The sequence below is a fragment of the Leucoraja erinacea genome, chromosome 9 (assembly GCF_028641065.1).
Source record: "Leucoraja erinacea ecotype New England chromosome 9, Leri_hhj_1, whole genome shotgun sequence".
NCBI lineage: Eukaryota > Metazoa > Chordata > Chondrichthyes > Rajiformes > Rajidae > Leucoraja > Leucoraja erinaceus.
In genome coordinates, this window is record NC_073385.1 from 70,494,640 (window position 1) to 70,511,944 (window position 17,305).

Here is a 17,305-nt window from a genome sequence, read left to right on the forward strand (position 1 = left end):
TCAGTAAGATATACACGAACGGGAAAATGACAGGAAAGTGTATGTATCGTGGAGAATTCAAAGCAAACCTAGTCACAGGGACGGGCTATTGAAATTATGTAATGGTAGAGGACATAGAGACACAATTTAAACAAGGCCAGAGACTCGAGCAGGCAGGCCAACAGTGTCACATTGAAGGGGCACAGCAAAGTGCTGTTCCTCCAACCTCACCATTTCAGTATCAAACTTCAGATCTTAACATTTGTGGTGCAGTTATTCCCGCTTGCTCCTGTACCTGCTTCATGCTGTGACATATTGTTTTGACTTGACATCCCTTCTCTTACATTCAGAAAACCTGTCAATGCCAGACTTCTGTCTCAACTGCAAACAAGTTAGGATTGCTCAGTGATTTTCCAGATCATTTGAAAAAAAAAAAATAGTTATTTGCTTTCTTGATTGAAAGGGAGAAAGAAAAAATTGGCCTTGTATGTTCCACTCACCAAATGATTATACTATTCCTTCCAGCACTTTGCCTTGATTTGTCATCAATTGTACAGCAGAATAGAAAGATTTAATAGATTTAACTGTAGGCTTAACTCACACCAATTGTACACAACACAGCATTGTAACAGTGACAAAGTAATTGGTGTTAGTGTCAATAAAACCCACACCACTTTAAGCTTTGAGTTAGCACGCTACAAAAGCTTTTCACTGTACCTCGGTACACGTGACAATAAACCAAACTCAAACTCAAACATAGAAGGCGATGATTCAAAACAGCCCAGTGCACCAGATAAAAAGTCCTATAGCTAAGAAGAATGACGGGACACACACAGAATAGTGAAAGGCTTGGATAGAGTGGATGTGAAGATGATGTTACCACTGGTGGGAGAGTCTAGGACCAGAGGTCATCACCTCAGAATTAAAGGACGTTCTTTTAGGAAGGAGATGAAGAGGTATTTCTTAAGTCAGAGGGTGGTGAATGTGTGGAATTCTCTGCCACAGAAGGCTGTGGAGGCAGTCAGTGGATATATTTAAGGCCGTGATGGATAGATTCTTGAATAGTACGAGTATCGGAGGTTATGGGAGAAGGCAGGAGAATGGGGTTAGGATGGAGAGAAAGATCAACCATGATTGAATGGTGGAGTAGAAATGATGGGCCGAATGGCCTAATTCTTCTCCTATCACTTATGATCTTATGATGACTGGAGAAACGAGGAACTACAGATGCTGCTCGACAAAAAAAGACAGAATGAGCTGGAGTAACTGAGCTGGGCAGGCAACATCTCTGGAGAACATGGATAGGTGACGTTTCGGGTCGAGACCCCACCTCTCTGTTTAACTAACATCTCCAATTCTTCCATTAATTTGTCCAATTGAATGAAGTAAATGAATTGAGTGAAGTAAATGAAAGGAAGTCTTCAGCTGTACTCATTTTGGATGAAAGATTCTTTGAGGTTTTTTATCCCCCAAATACCTTGAGCAAGCTGAGCGTAGGGTTCAGGTGAACTAAGAGAGATTATGTGGCACAAATGGAGATTGTTCTTGGTGCCTGATTCATGAGGACAGCACAGGCTCTTCTGATCCACACTTATTTTCCACTTATCATTCCAGAACCGTCCCTGTTCAAAAACAAATAGATTTAATTTCTGGACCCGCTTACCTGCCAAACAACCTTTATACAAAAGATCTGGAAAATCTCTTTAATTTTTTTTTGTTTTGCTTAGAGGTACAGCACGGAATCCACTGAGTCCACACTGACCAGCGATCCTTGTATACTAACTCTATCCTACACACGAGGGACAATTTCTAATTTCAATTTGACCTACAAACCTGTACGTCTTTGGAATGTGGAAACCGGGGCTCCTGGAGAAAACCCACACAGGTCACGGGGAGGAGGTGTAAACTAGTACAGACAGCACCCGTTGTTGGGAATGATCCTGGGTCTCTGGCGCTGTAAGGCAGCAACTCTACCGCTGTGCTATTGAGATGCCCCGTCTGTCCCAACCCTCATCTGTTTGTGGTTCATCTGGCCTTGTCAAGTTGCGGCTAGGTGCCGTGTGCCAACGTGTTGGAGGTGTCTGTAGTATAAATGATGGACTCCACAAGTTTGATAGAGGTTGTCCTGTGAGCAGATGCTGAGCCCTGCCTCCATTTGGCAAGGCAGTGATCCAATAACATGTTGCTGATTTTGTACATTATCTACACTCACACCAAATCTCTGATTCCATTTCCACATCATGGTGATTCATTTAAAATTCTGCATTTTTATTTTAGCACGATGTTAAACATAGCCTGCGTTTACATGGTCTCACTGTTTCTTGCTTTCGATTCTTTCAATTCATGGGAACTTTAAATGTATTACAGCTTATAACAGAAAATGATGACATTGTGTTTTAGAAGGCAAAACATAATGAAGACTGACACAGCTAAAGTTTTCTCCCTTCTGCAAAATGGCAGCAGACATCAAAGACTGGCAGCTATTCCTTGCAGTAAACATCACAGGTTCAATGGATATTTTTAAGGCAGTGATAGATAGATTCATGTTTCATATGGGTGTCATGGGTTATGGGGAGAATCATATAACCATATAACAATTACAGCACGGAAACAGGCCATCTCGGCCCTACAAGTCCGTGCCGAACACTTATTTTCCCCTAGTCCCATCTACCTGCACTCAGACCATAACCCTCCATTCCTTTCCCATCCATATAATTATCCAATTTATTTTTAAATGATAAAATCGAACCTGCCTCCACCACTTCCACTGGAAGCTCATTCCACACAGCTACCACTCTCTGAGTAAAGAAGTTCCCCCTCATGTTACCCCTAAACCTCTGTCCCTTAATTCTGAAGTCATGTCCTCTAGTTTGAATCTTCCCTACTCTCAATGGGAAAAGCAGGAGAAAGGGGTTAAGAGGGAGAGATAGATCAGCCATGACCGAAAAGAGCAGTAGACTTGATGGGCCCAATGGCCTAATTCTGCTCCTATTACTTATGACCTCATGAGATATACAGTCAGAGAGAAGAAAGAATATTCTCCACCAGATGCATTTTGAATGTGAACTGCATATGTTTGTTAATGCCCTATCTTTGTTGCGACATTGTTACTACCATGTTTACAAATGCACATCACAAGGAAGGCGCAAGTATTAAATATATAAGCTGTATATCTTTGGTGGTTAAACATCTGTAAACATTCTGCTGTATACATTACTTTTCCCAATGGCTAAAATGTATTTGCTTTCTGAAAATAGGCAAGAATGTTGTGCGGTGAGCAGAGAATAGTACTGAAATTCAATGTCCGCAATAGGATAGTCTCCATGCGCTGAAATGATGTTAGCGTCCACAAATAAGACACTGTTTGAATCATTGTCTGTCTCCAAAGAACACACACTTTCACCATTTTTGTGCTATAGCAATAGAACCTTATATGGCAGCAGAGCATATCTCAGTTCTCGATTCTGTGACCATTTCCTACTTAGTACCAGCCTTTACGATAGGCATGCACATTTGTGATACTGTAACATGAAAAAGACAGCTCTGACTTTGTTTCTAGTACTGTTGAACAAGAAGTGTATGTGCCACTTTCTTGTTTGGACAGTTCAACAAGATTTCCCGTGCTCTGCTGAGCTGTAATTGAACTACAATGTGCATATGGTTTCAAAATAAAATTAATTGGAAAACATGGTCTCAACGTAATTTCCTTACTGATGAAATAAATGCATATTTCATAAAAATGAAACTTCTAGTAATCAGAAGAATGCAAGAAATATATAGTTATGGAGGGGACAATTTTACAGAAGCCAATTAACCTACAAACCAGTACGTCTTTGGAGTGTGGGTGGAAACTGGAGCACCTGGAGAAAACCCACATGTGTCACAGGGAGAACATGCAAACTCCGTACAGACAGCAATCATAGTCAGGATCGAACCCGGGTCTCTGGCGCTGTGAGGCAGCAACTACCACAGTGATGCTTGATTTTTTAAATATATTTACACTGGCTCCTTTTGGTGTACAAAAAATGCTCTGACTACACCGGATTGTAATTCTAGTGTGCCACAGTGGTGCAGCGGTAGAGTTGCTGCCTTACAGCGCCCAAGACCCGGGTTCAATACTGACTACGGACGCTGTCTTTACGGAGTTTGCACGTTCTCCCTGTAACCTGCGAGGATTTTCTCTGAGAACTTCGGTTCCCTCCCACACTCCGCAGGTTTGTAGGTTATATGGTTTGGTGTAAATATAAAAATTGTCCATTGTGTAGGATTGTGTTAATTGTGGACTCGATGAGCCAAAGGGCCTGTTTCCACTCTGTATCTCTAAATTAAACCAAACTAAACTAAAGATGCTATGTAAGATAGAAGATAGACACACAGAGCTGGAGTCACTCAGCAGGTCAGGCAGCATCTTTGGAGAAAAGGATGGGTGACTATTCGGGTGTGGCCCTTTTTCAGATTGAAAGTAGGGGGAAGGAACTGGATGTATGTAAGATATTTTTCTATGGGCATTTGATGGTTACTGCATTCTTCTGAAGCTTGGTCATTAAATTTGAAGGATATGAGGTTTTACAAATATGTCAGAATTCCTCTGTGAAAGGAAGGAAATACAGATGTTGACGACACAAAGTCTCACTGTTCCACTGCAAAATCTCCTCAAGGTGTGGTACTTTGAAAGTTCCCCTCCTCTCTCAGACTGCAGTTCTGTGAGACCCTCTCTCACTGCTCCCCATCTGATTTCTCTTGCTCTTTTTATTTAGATAGACACAAAATGCTGGACTCAGCGGGACAGGCAGCATCTCTGGGTAGAAGGAATGAGTGACGTTTTGGGTCGAGACACTTCTTTTTATTTTGTCTGAAGAAGGGTCCCGGCACTTCGGGCAGCACAGTGGGGCAGCGGTAGAGTTGCTGCCTCACTGCGCCAGAGACCTGGGTTAGATCCTGACCACAGGTGCTGTCTGTACGGAGTTTGCACGCTCTCCTTGTGACCACATGGGTTTCCAGTTATCTCCCACACTCTGAAGATGTGCGGGTTTGTAGTTGAATTGGCTTCTGTAAATTGTCCCTAGTGTGCAGGATAGTGTTAGTGTATGGGTGATTGCTGGTCGACGCAGACTTGGTGGGCTGAATACAACGTCATTTGGTTTCTGCAGTCATACAACAAGAAAAGAACCAAGACACACACCAACACACTTTACACAAACATCCTTCACAGTGAATCTCCTCCTCTAAAGTTTCACGGAAACATCACCTATCCATGTTCTCCAGAGATGCTGCCTGACCCGCTGAGTTACTCCAGCACTCTGTGAAACGTCACCTACCCATGTTCTCCAGAGATGCTGCCTGACCCGCTGAGTTACTCCAGCACTCTGTGAAACGTCACCTATCCATGTTCTCCACAGATGCTGCCTGACCCACTGAGTTACTCCAGCACCCTGTGAAACGTCACCTATCCATGTTCTCCACAGATGCTGCCTGACCCGCTGAGTTACTCCAGCACCCTGTGAAACGTCACCTATCCATGTTCTCCACAGATGCTGCCTGACAATTAGATTAGATTCAATTTATTTGTCATTTGGACCCCTTGAGGTCCAAACGAAATGACGTTTCTGCAGCCATACATTACAAACAAATAGACTCAAGACACAACATAATTTACATAAACACCCATCACATTGCTGTGATTGAAGGCCAAAAAAACTTATCTCTCCACTGCACTCCCCCCCCACTCCCCCCCGATGTCAGAGTCAAAGTCAAAGCCCCCGGGTGGCGATGGCGATGGCGATTGTCCCGCGGCCATTAAAGCCACGCCAGGTGATGCAAGGTCGCACACCGGATCTTGGTGTTAGAGTCCCCGGCGTGCGCTTGCAGAGTCCCGCGGCCATTCCAAGCCGCGCGAGGCGGTGATGTCAGGCCCCGCTCCAGGAGCTCTTCAACCCCGCAACTCGGGCGGGAGAAGTCGCCGTTGCGGGAGCCCTGAAAAGCGGTCTCCCACCAGGGACCTGCAGGCTCCCGGTGCCGCCGTCCGCCAGACCCGCAGTTGCAGCCTCCGAATCTCCGGAGGTCGGGCCGCAGCAGCAGCAGCGCTCCACCACCGCTCCACCCGCTCTGGACTCGGCCAGCTCCGCGACGGTGAGGTGAGTCGTCGGCACCAGAGCCCCCGGTCTTCCTGTTGGAGGCCGCTCCTCGTTGCAGCCCCAACGACAACGGAGACCCGACAAAGAAAAGGTCGGGTCTCCCGTGCAGGGAGAGATTTAAAAGTTACCCCCTCCCTCCCACCCCATCCCCACCCCCACACACACCCCAACAAAAAATAACAAAAACTACATAGAAACGTAGACAAAAAATAATAAAAACGCAGACGGGCTGCAGAGGCCGCTGCTGACGTGAGTCGCGCCGCCTACCGTATGACCCACTGAGTTACTCCAGCACTCTGTGAAACGTCACCTATCCATGTTCTCCACAGATGCTGCCTGACCCGCTGAGTTACTCCAGCATTTTGTGTCTTTTTTTGAGACACATTGCAATATTTTATTCTCCAAATAACAGCAATAATTTGTCACCTTGGAGTCAGCCCTCAGTTAGTTACAATGACTAAGCAGGAAGGAGAATTACTGAGTCATCCCCGTGATGAATCCAGTCCTATGATCATCGTTGGACAAAAGAGTGGCATTTTAATATTTATTTTTACATATTCATGTTAACTTTGAAAGAGTTAGAATACAAGCATGTTGAAAATAGTAACACTCACCGTATACATTAGTCTAAGTAAAATAGTTAAAGATAGATTGTTCCGTTAATAAAATGATGGCAGAGTGGAATTGGAGATCCTTGTGACTTAATCCGCTGTTGCTTATATTGTTTACAAGCTGGTAGTTGGTGAGGAATAGACCGTTGTTGTCATCTTTGCCCACAATAGACATAGAAACATAGAAAATAGGTGCAGGAGGAGGCCATTCGGCCCTTCGAGTCAGCATCGCCATTCATTGTGATCATGGCTGATCGTCCCCTATCAATAACCCGTGCCTGCCTTCTCCCCATATCCCTTGACTCCACTAGCCCCTAGCGCTCTATCTAACTCTCTCTTAAACCCTGGCTATGGGTGCTGTCTGTACGGAGTTTATACGTTCTCCCTGTGACCGCGTGGGTTTTCTCCGAGGCCTTCTGTTTCCTCCCACACTTCAAAGGTTTGTAGGTTAGTTGGCTCGTTATAAGTGTAGACATTGTCCCTAGTGTGTGTATGTTAGTGTTAATGTGCGGGGGATTGCTGTTCAGTGTGGCCTCGGTGGGCAGAAGGGCCTGTTTCCATGCTGTACCTCTAAATTAAACTAAATAAACTAAATGAAGCAGGCAACAAAAGCTTTTCACTGTACCTCGGTACACCTGACAATAAACTAAACTGATAAAACCACACTGTGTCTGAAGTTCCCAATTCACAGACACGGTGACGAGCATTTGGAAACCTCAGAGTGGGACAAGGACACGTTGCATTTTGCCTTTGAGGTTGGCCATCAGCCAGTGGGTGAATTGCAGGTGTGAACATTCCAATAATGTTACGTATGCCAGGGTGAGGCAAAGCGTATGATTCAAAGGGTTCAGGCCAAATTGTTAGAGATTAATGATAGCTGGCTTATGGAAGTATCTGAGTTTGGTGCGTGCCTTTATGTCATCTGAAAATTGAACTCACCTTGACGACTCACGTCAGGTTGTTCAAAGCCTTTATCCAGGCTCTATGGATAACACTGCCATCTTTGATAGACACAGGAAGCTGGAGTAACTCCACGGGTCAGGGAGCATCCTTGGAGAAAAGGAACAGGTGACGCTTTGGGTTGAGAATCTTCTTTAGATCTTTCTTGTCTCGACCCAAAACGTCACCTATTCCTTTTCTCTGGAGATGATGCCTGTCCCGCTGAGAAACACCAGCTTTTTGTGTCTATCTTCGGTTTAAAGCAGCACCTATAGTTCCTTCCTAACTCCCATCTTCGTCTGTCTTTCCTGTGATAGTTCTACTTCTACCTCATCCCCTTGCACTCGTGGAGAGCCCGCCTGCCCCGCTGTGAGTACTAGATACTTCTTCCTTCCAATCTTGCACCAACATCTTCAGATGGCCGTGGGACAAGCAACTGTTCCTCAAAGCACCTCGATGCAAATTCACCATTTCTAAAGACTGCCCCCAGCATTTGCAGGTACAGGTTCACCCACCCTACATCTGGTGTCAGCTGCCCTGATGATGCACCAGTCACTCATGTCATCCAGCCTCCTGCTCATGTGTGCATGGAACAGTACAGCACAAGAACAGGCCCTTCGGCCCACAATGCCTGTGCCGAACATGATGCTGTGCAGCTGATGAGTGGTGTCTGAGCTGCTGAATGCACACAGCAATCATTTAAAATAGGTGGTGTGCCATTACCATGCTGCCTATATCAGGCAAGAGGTACAGAAGTGTGAAAACGCACACCTCCAGATTCAGGGGCAGTTTCTTCCCAGCTGTTATCAGGCAACTGAACCTTCCTCCCACCAACTAGAGAGCAGTCCTGAACTCCGTGTAGGAAAGAACTGCAGATGCTGGTTTACACCAAAGATAGACACAAAATGCTCGAGTAACTCAGCGGGGCAGGCAGCGTCTCTGGAGAGAAGGGTGATGTTTCGGGCTGAGATCCGTCTTCAGACATCTCAACCTGAAACATTACCCATTCCTTCTATCCAGTGATGCTGCCTGTCCCGCTGAGTTACTGCAGCATTTTGTGTCAATCTTTGGTCCAGAACTCCAACCTACTTCAACGGAGACCCTCGGACTATCTCGAAATACAAACACAGATGAAACATTGCCCTGTCCAATGTCAAAGCTGCACCATTATCATCAACTAGAGAGCAGTCCCAACCTACCACCAACCTCATTGGAGACCTTCAAAGTATCATTAATGAGACTTTACTGAACTTTATCTTGCACTATACATTATTCCCTTAATTCTGTATCTGTACACTGTGGATGGCTTGATTGTAATTATGGACAGTCTTTCCGCTGACTGGTTAGCAAGCAGAAAAATGCTTTTCACGTAACAATAAACTAAACTGAACAGCCTAGACCTAGTCATGTCCACCAATTCCATGTTTGTTTCTGTGGGCTCAGCCAACTTATGGGGCTGTCCCACTGTACGAGCTAATTTAAGAGTTCTCCCGAGTTTCCTCTGATTCGAACTTGGAGAATTATGGTAATAGCCGCTCGTAAGTACTCGGGGCTCTCGTGGACATTTTTCTTCCTGCGTTTCCTGAGTACCTGCCGTTAGCGTTACGAGCCACTAAGAGACATCCCCGAGCTCCGACGTACCCCCTATGTACATTCTTGGTGCTTACCACGAGTTTGATTTTTGTTTTAAACTCGGGAGAGCTCTTGGGTAAACTCGTACAGTGGGACAGGGCCATAACCATCACAATATGTTAACAGTGGCTACAGGCATGAATTGACAAGGTAGACCACACATCATCCCTAGGGTTGTGAATGGGCCATCTAACAACTGCCAGTGAAATCACTCCTTTGCAGTGGGCAGCCGGATAAAATATGGACAAGTTTAAACAGCTGGAGATGTTGGTTTACAAAAAAAGAAACACAGCATACTGATGTAACTCAGCGGGTCAGGCCACAGCTTTGGAGAACATGGACAGGCGATGTTTAGGGTCTGAACCCTTCTTCAGACTCAACTGCAGGAAGCACAGAGGGGGAGCAGTGAGAGGACTCCCATTGGAGAGAGGAGGGGAATTTCTTCAAAGTAGCCATACCTTGCGGTGATTCTGCAACGGACCTGTGAGTCTGAAGAAGGATCCTGAGCCAAAATGTCACAATCCAACTCATTATCTCACTTGAAGAACATGGATAGGTGTCATTTTAGGTTGGGAACTGAAACATCACCTTTTCCTTTTCTCTAGAGATGCTGCCTGACCCGCTGAGTCGCTCCAGCACAGAAGAAGCGTTCATTTGGCTCGAAGAGATACAGATTAAGCCTATTTCCTTCGCTCCATTGATGCTGCTGCACCCGCTGAGTTTCTCCAGCTTTTTTGTGTACCTCAGATTAAGTTCAGTTTAGGTTAGAGATACAGTGCAGAAAGAGGTCCTTTGGCCCACCAAGTCCGCACTGACTTGCGATCCCTGCACACTAACACTATCCTGCACACACTAGGGACAATTCAGTCTTATACCGAACCAATTAACCTACAGACCTGTACGTCTTTGGATTGTGGGAGGAAACCCAAGATCTCGGCGAAAACCCACACAGTCACGGGGAGAACGTACAAACTCCGTACAGACAGCAGTCTTAGTCAGGACTGAACCCGGGTCTCTGGTGCTATAAGCGCTGTAAGGCAGCAACTGTACCACTGCACCACCATGCTACCCCGGACATAGAATATAAGATGTTTTATAAGATATAGATATAGATAGATATGCCATTTATTGTCACTATACATGTACAATGAGATTAAAAGCAGCTCGTACTCAGTGCATTCATATAATTTAGTACAAAAACCAAGAAACAGAAAACATAAACAAAAGGGAGAGAGGGGGGGGGGATAGGTGCACAATTCTGCGGCGCTATATACATATCTATAACAGCAAAATGGTGAAGGATGAATAGGTAGTATTCTTAGGCAGAAGATTATATTAAATATTTTTTTAAAAAATTAAAAATATTAAAAATTACAGTTACAATACACATTACAGTTCCAAATTTCAGTACGTGGATATAATAGATGGAAGTCCGGGTGTTGGGCTGTGAGGTCAGTGCATGTGTGAATTAAGAGTAGTTATGACTTTCGGAAAACAACTATTCCTGAGTCTATTTGTCCTGGATTTGATGCACCTATAGCGCCTTCCAGAGGGCAGCAGGTCGAACAGTCCAAACGCAGGATGGGAGCCGTCCTTGATGATATTCGTTGCTCTGCTAAGGCAGCGGGAGGTGTAAATATCCATCAGGGAGGGGAGAGGGCAACCAATCATCTTCTGCGCTGTCCTAGTTACCCTCTGAAGCCTCTCCCTGTCCGCCATGGTGCAGCTGCCGTACCATGCTGTAATGCAGTATGTCAGCAGGCTCTCGATGGACGAGCGGTAGAAGGTCAGCAGCAGGTTAGAGTCCAGGTTGTGCTTCCTGAGGAACCTCAGGAAGTGCAGCCGCTGCTGAGCCTTCTTGATGACCGCTGTCATGTTGTCCGTCCAGGAGATATCAGCAGCGATATGGACGCCAAGAAACCGGAAGGTGTTGACCTTCTCCACACACTCGCCATAACATGTTCTACAGAGAAAGGAGGTTGTGATGTGAAAAGAGGTGGATGTGAATTCACGAGGTATGAGTAGAAAAGACTACTTCTCTCAGGCTGAGTTAATAACAAGTCTCAACTAGGGCATGGCAATGTAAAGCATCAAAAGGACCTTTGTGTGGCATCTCGTGTTCTACACCACTCACACAGAGAGATCCTCTGTTTTAACAGGAACCATGGGATCATGACAGAAGTATCCTCGTGACGATCCCCGGAAACAATGACACGATGCACTCTGTGACGCATCGGCGACCAATCCTGCCAACATGTTGGACATCGACAGAGCTATACATCGTCTGACACACGAGCGAATGTACAGGAACCATATATGCAATAGCACAGTTGGAAGTAAAACTGGAAACGGAATTTAAAAATAAATCTAATTTATTATATACATGTGATCTAAATGTCTTAGGCAAGAAAACCCTTCATGATTAGTCCCTAATTAGCACCAGGAAGTGGTGGTGAGACACACTCATCAACTGCGGCAGTCCTTCTGTTGATGAACTGTTGGTTTTGTTGATGAGGAGGGATTTGCAGCATTTACACCGGGTAACAGTCAACAGTTGAGTTTCCAAGTCATGAAGGTGTGTTCCAAAGATGGAGTAACTCAGCGGGTCAGGCAGCATCTGTGGAGAACATGGATAGGTGACGTTTCACAGAGTGCTGGAGTAACTCAGCGGGTCAGGCAGCATCTGTGGAGAACATGGATAGGTGACGTTTCACACAGTGCTGGAGTAACTCAGCGGGTCAGGCAGCATCTGTGGAGAACATGGATAGGTGACGTTTCACAGAGTGCTGGAGTAACTCAGCGGGTCAGGCAGCTCTCTGGAGAACATGGATAGGTGACGTTTCACAGAGTGCTGGAGTAACTCAGCGGGTCAGGCAGCATCTGTGGAGAACATGGATAGGTGACGTTTCACAGAGTGCTGGAGTAACTCAGCGGGTCAGGCAGCATCTGTGGAGAACATGGATAGGTGACGTTTCACAGAGTGCTGGAGTAACTCAACAGGTCAGGCAGCATCTGTGGAGAACATGGATAGGTGACGTTTCACAGAGTGTTGGAGTAACTCAGTGGGTCAGGCAGCATCTCTGGAGAACATGGATAGGTGATGTTTCGGTATGGGGCCCTTCTTCAGTCTGAAGTCCAATTAAGTTTGAAGAAGGGTCCCAACCTGAAATATCACCCATCCTTTTTATCCGGAGGTGCTGGAGCATTCAGAACTTTGTCTCCTTTTTTCTTCAGTATTACAGCAGGGTTATTGATTGGTCCCATGGCTGTTTGTATGATTCTAATATTACCAGACATCTCTCATTTTACTTGGAGGACAACAACCTCTCCCTATAGCTCACACCCTCTAGCCCTGGCAACATCCTCATAAATCTTCTCTGAATCCTTTCAAGCTTGACAATATATTTCCTATAACATGGTGCCCAGAACTGAACACAATATTCTAAATGCAGTCTCACCAACGTCTTATACAACTGCAACACGACCTCCCAACTTCTGTACTGAATACTCTGACTGATGTACCAAAAGCCTTTTCGACCACCTTATCTACCTGTGACTCGACCTTCAAGGAACCTTGCACCTGTACTCCTAGATCCCTCTGGTCTACAACACTACCCAGAGGTCTACCATGTACTGTGTAGGTCCTGCCCTTGTTCGACGTCCCAAAATGCAACACCTCACGCTGCTCCGTATTAAATTCCATCAACCATTCCTCCGCCCACCTGGCCAATCGATCCAGATTCTGCTGCAATCTTTCACAACCATTTTCATTATCTGCAAAACCACTAACATTTATATCAACAGCAAACTTCATAAGTTCATAAGTTAATTTATTGTCACATACACCAATTGGTGTAGTGAACTTCATTGGCCAGGTCAGTCATACAATTTAAAAAACAACAGACTCAGAAAACACATCCATCACAGTGACTCCTACACATTCTGGATGATGGTGTGGTAAATATGCAGATGATACTAAGATAGGTGGTGTTGTGGATAATGAAGTAGATTTTCATAGTCTACAGAGAGATTTATGCCAGTTGGAAGAGTGGGCTGAAAGATGGCAGATGGAGTTTAATGCTGATAAGTGTGAGGTGCTACATCTTGGCAGGACAAATCAAAATAGGACGTACATGGTGAATGGTAGGGAATTGAAGAATGCAGTTGAACAGAGGGAATAACTGTGCACAGTTCACTGAAGGTGGAATCTCATGTAGATAGGGTGGTAAAGAAAGCTTTTGGTGGGCTAGCCTTTATAAATCAGAGCATTGAGTATAGAAGTTGGGATGTAATGTTAAAATTGTACAAGGCATTGGTGAGACCAATTCTGGAGTATGGTGTACAATTTTGGTCGCCCAATTATAGGAAGGATGTCAACAAAATAGAGGGAGTACAGAGGAGATTTACTAGAATGTTGCCTGGGTTTCAACACCTAAGTTACAGAGAAAGGTTGAACAAGATAGGTCTTTATTCTTTGGAGCACAGAAGGTTAAGGGGGGACTTGATAGAGGTCTTTAAAATGATGAGAGGGATAGAGAGAGTTGACGTGGATAAGCTTTTTCCATTGAGAGATGGGAAGATTCAAACAAGAGGACATGACTTGAGAATTAAGGGACAGAAGTTTAGGGGTAACATTAGGGGGAACTTCTTTACTCAGAGAGTGGTGGCTGTGTGGAATGAGCTTCCAGTGGAAGTGGTGGAGGCAGGCTCATTTTTATCATTTAAAAATAAATTGGATAGTTATATGGTTGGGAAAAGAATGGAGGGTTATGGTCTGAGTGCAGGTAGATGGGACTAGGGGAGAGTAAGTGTTCGGCACGGACTAGAAGGGCCGAGATGGCCTGTTTCCGTGCTGTAATTGTTATATGGTTATATGGTTACTCCTCACTGTGATAGATGGCGAAAATAAAGTTCCAAGCCCTTCCCTTGTTGTTTTTCCTTGGTCCGGGGCCTCGAGTTGATGGGACAGCCTTGAGTCCCGTAGCCGGCGGTGTTCGGGCCCTCGGCGTCGAGGCGTTCAGCTCCCGCATCGGGCGATCAAACCTCGCGTCGGGGCTGGACGAACCTTCTGCGGCGTTGGAGCTCCTGACTTGCCTCTTCCGAGACTGTGAGCCCTTGATAGTAAGTCCACAGGCCGTGGTGGGAGCGATCCCAGGCAAGGGATCCGTGCCGATGTTAAGTGCGCGCCCCGCGGTGGGGCTCACGACACTCCGAGGCGGCGTCCTGCTCCAGCGATGGTAGGCTGCAGAGCCCGGAGAGTGTGATCTGAAAATCAATCACATCACATCTCCGCGAAGGTAAGAACCCAAACCCCCGCCCCCCACTTCCCCACATAAAACAAACAGAAGAACAATTAAACAAACTTTAAACAAACGCTAAAAATACCAAAAAGGATGACAAAAATGAACAAACTGCTGGCAAGGCAGCCATCTCCCTCCTCCGGCGCCCCCTAGATCTTGCTAATCTTGCCCTGTATGTTCATTGATAAAGATGACAAACGGCCTCCAGTCTGACAAGCAACCTTCCACCATCACCCTCTGCTTCCTTCCATGAAGCCAATTTGCTATCCATTCAGCGATCTTTCCTTGGATCCCATGCGATCTAACCTTCCAGAGCAGCCTACCATGCGGAACCTTGTTGAACGCCTTACTGAAGTCCATGTACACAACATCTACAGCTCTGCCCTCATCGACTTTTTTGGTCACGTCTTCAACAAAATCAATCAGATTTGCGAGACACGATGAGCGATTGACAACACTGGGTCTCTACTCACTGGAGATTACAATGTTCAGGAGATAACAACACCTCATTGGAACTTACAGAACAGTGAAAGGCTTGGATAGAGCGGATGTGGAGAGGATGTTTCCACTAGTGGGGGAGTCTAGGACCAGAAGTCATAGCATCAGAGTTAAAGGACACTTTTAGAAAGGTGGTGAGGAGGAACTTCTTTAGTCAGAGGGCTTCTTTAGTTCATCTGTGGAACTCATTGCCACAGAGGGCTGTGGAGCTCAAGTTGGTGGATATTTTTAAGGCAGAGATAGACAAATTCTTGATTGGAACGGGTGTCAAGGGTGATGTGGATAAATGTGAGGTTATCCATTTTGGTGGCAAAAACAGGAAAGCAGACTATTATCTAAATGGTGGCCGACTAGGAAAAGGGGAGATGCAGCGAGACCTGGGTGTCATGGTACACCAGTCATTGAAAGTAGGCATGCAGGTGCAGCAGGCAGTGAAGAAAGTGAATGGTATGTTAGCTTTCATAGCAAAAGGATTTGAGTATAGGAGCAGAGAGGTTCTACTGCAGTTGTACAGGGTCTTGGTGAGACCACACCTGGAGTATTGCATACAGTTTTGGTCTCCTAATCTGAGGAAGGACATTATTGCCATAGAGGGAGTGCAGAGAAGGTTCACCAGACTGATTCCTGGGATGTCAGGACTGTCTTATGAAGAAAGACTGGATAGACTTGGTTTATACTCTCTAGAATTTAGGAGATTGAGGGGGGATCTTATAGAAACTTACAAAATTCTTAAGGGGTTGGACAGGCTAGATGCAGGAAGATTGCTCCCGATGTTGGGGAAGTCCAGGACAAGGGGTCACAGCTTAAGGATAAGGGGGAAATCCTTTAAAACCGAGATGAGAAGAACTTTTTTCACACAGAGAGTGGTGAGTCTCTGGAACTCTCTGCCGCAGAGGGTAGTTGAGGCCAGTTCATTGGCTATATTTAAGAGGGAGTTAGATGTGGCCCTTGTGGCTAAGGGGATCAGGGGGTATGGAGAGAAGGCAGGTACGGGATACTGAGTTGGATGATCAGCCATGATCATATTGAATGGCGGTGCAGGCTCGAAGGGCCGAATGGCCTACTCCTGCACCTAATTTCTATGTTTCTATGTTTCTATGTGATGGGGAGAGGGCAGGAGAATGGGATCAGGAGACAGAGATCAGCCCTGATTGAAGGGCGGAGTAGACTCGAGGGGCCTCATTCAACTCCTATAACTTGTGAGCTTGTGACATGGTGGGCTGAAGGACCTGTACGTGTGCTGTACGGTTCTATAACCCTCCATGACTGAGGAAGAACGTATGTTGGAGATCTCAGGAGGAAACTAAAATGAATCATCTCTTGGTTGAACATGGTTACAGATGCTTTGTGTTCACATGCATGGTTGCACCATTGTACAGGATGGAGACCTTCTTACAGTCTTCTTCACCCTGATTCACGGAGAGTCACGGTGGGACTTCCAAACACAATGTGCTCCGTTGGTTATGAGATTGTACAACACCGCACCGCTTGTCACTGACAACCACTAGTCCTGTAGATTCAGATTTAGCTGGTTAGCATCTTGCTTTTAACAAAGCCAATTGCTGCTCTTCCTGCACTCACCATGCAATCATTGGTGACTCCGAGCTGAACAGTTCGTGTAGAGTGAGCGATACAGTATACTGTTCCTTCAGCTTACGTCCTTTCAGGGGTGAGGCAGAGGTTCACTTACACCTCCTCCAAACCTCATCTACTATATCCGCTGTTCCACCTGTTCCAGGTGTTGACCCCAATCTATTGATAAGACTAAGCGCAGGCTCAGCGATTGTTTCATTGAATATCTCTGTTCAGTCCGCCTAGACATACCTGATCTCCCGGTTGCTAAACACTTTAAACCCCACCCATTCCCACACTGACCTTTCTGTCCTGGGCCTCCCCCACTGTCAGAGTCAGGCCTAGCGCAAATTGGAGGAACAGCACCTCATATTTCGCTTGGGCAGCTTACACCCCTGCGGTATGAATATCGATTTCTCTAACTTCAAGTAGCCATTGTTTAACTACTCTTCCCATTCCTCCCCCACCCTAGTTCTCCAACTAGTTTCACCATCCTCCTGATTAATTTTACTGTTTGTATTCCTCGTTGTCTCCTTCCCCTCAGCAAACAGTGAACCATTCTTTATTTCCTTGAGCATCGTCAGCTTTGATCTGTCATTTTCACACCTTACCCATCCATATCTCTAGTGTCCCTCCCCTC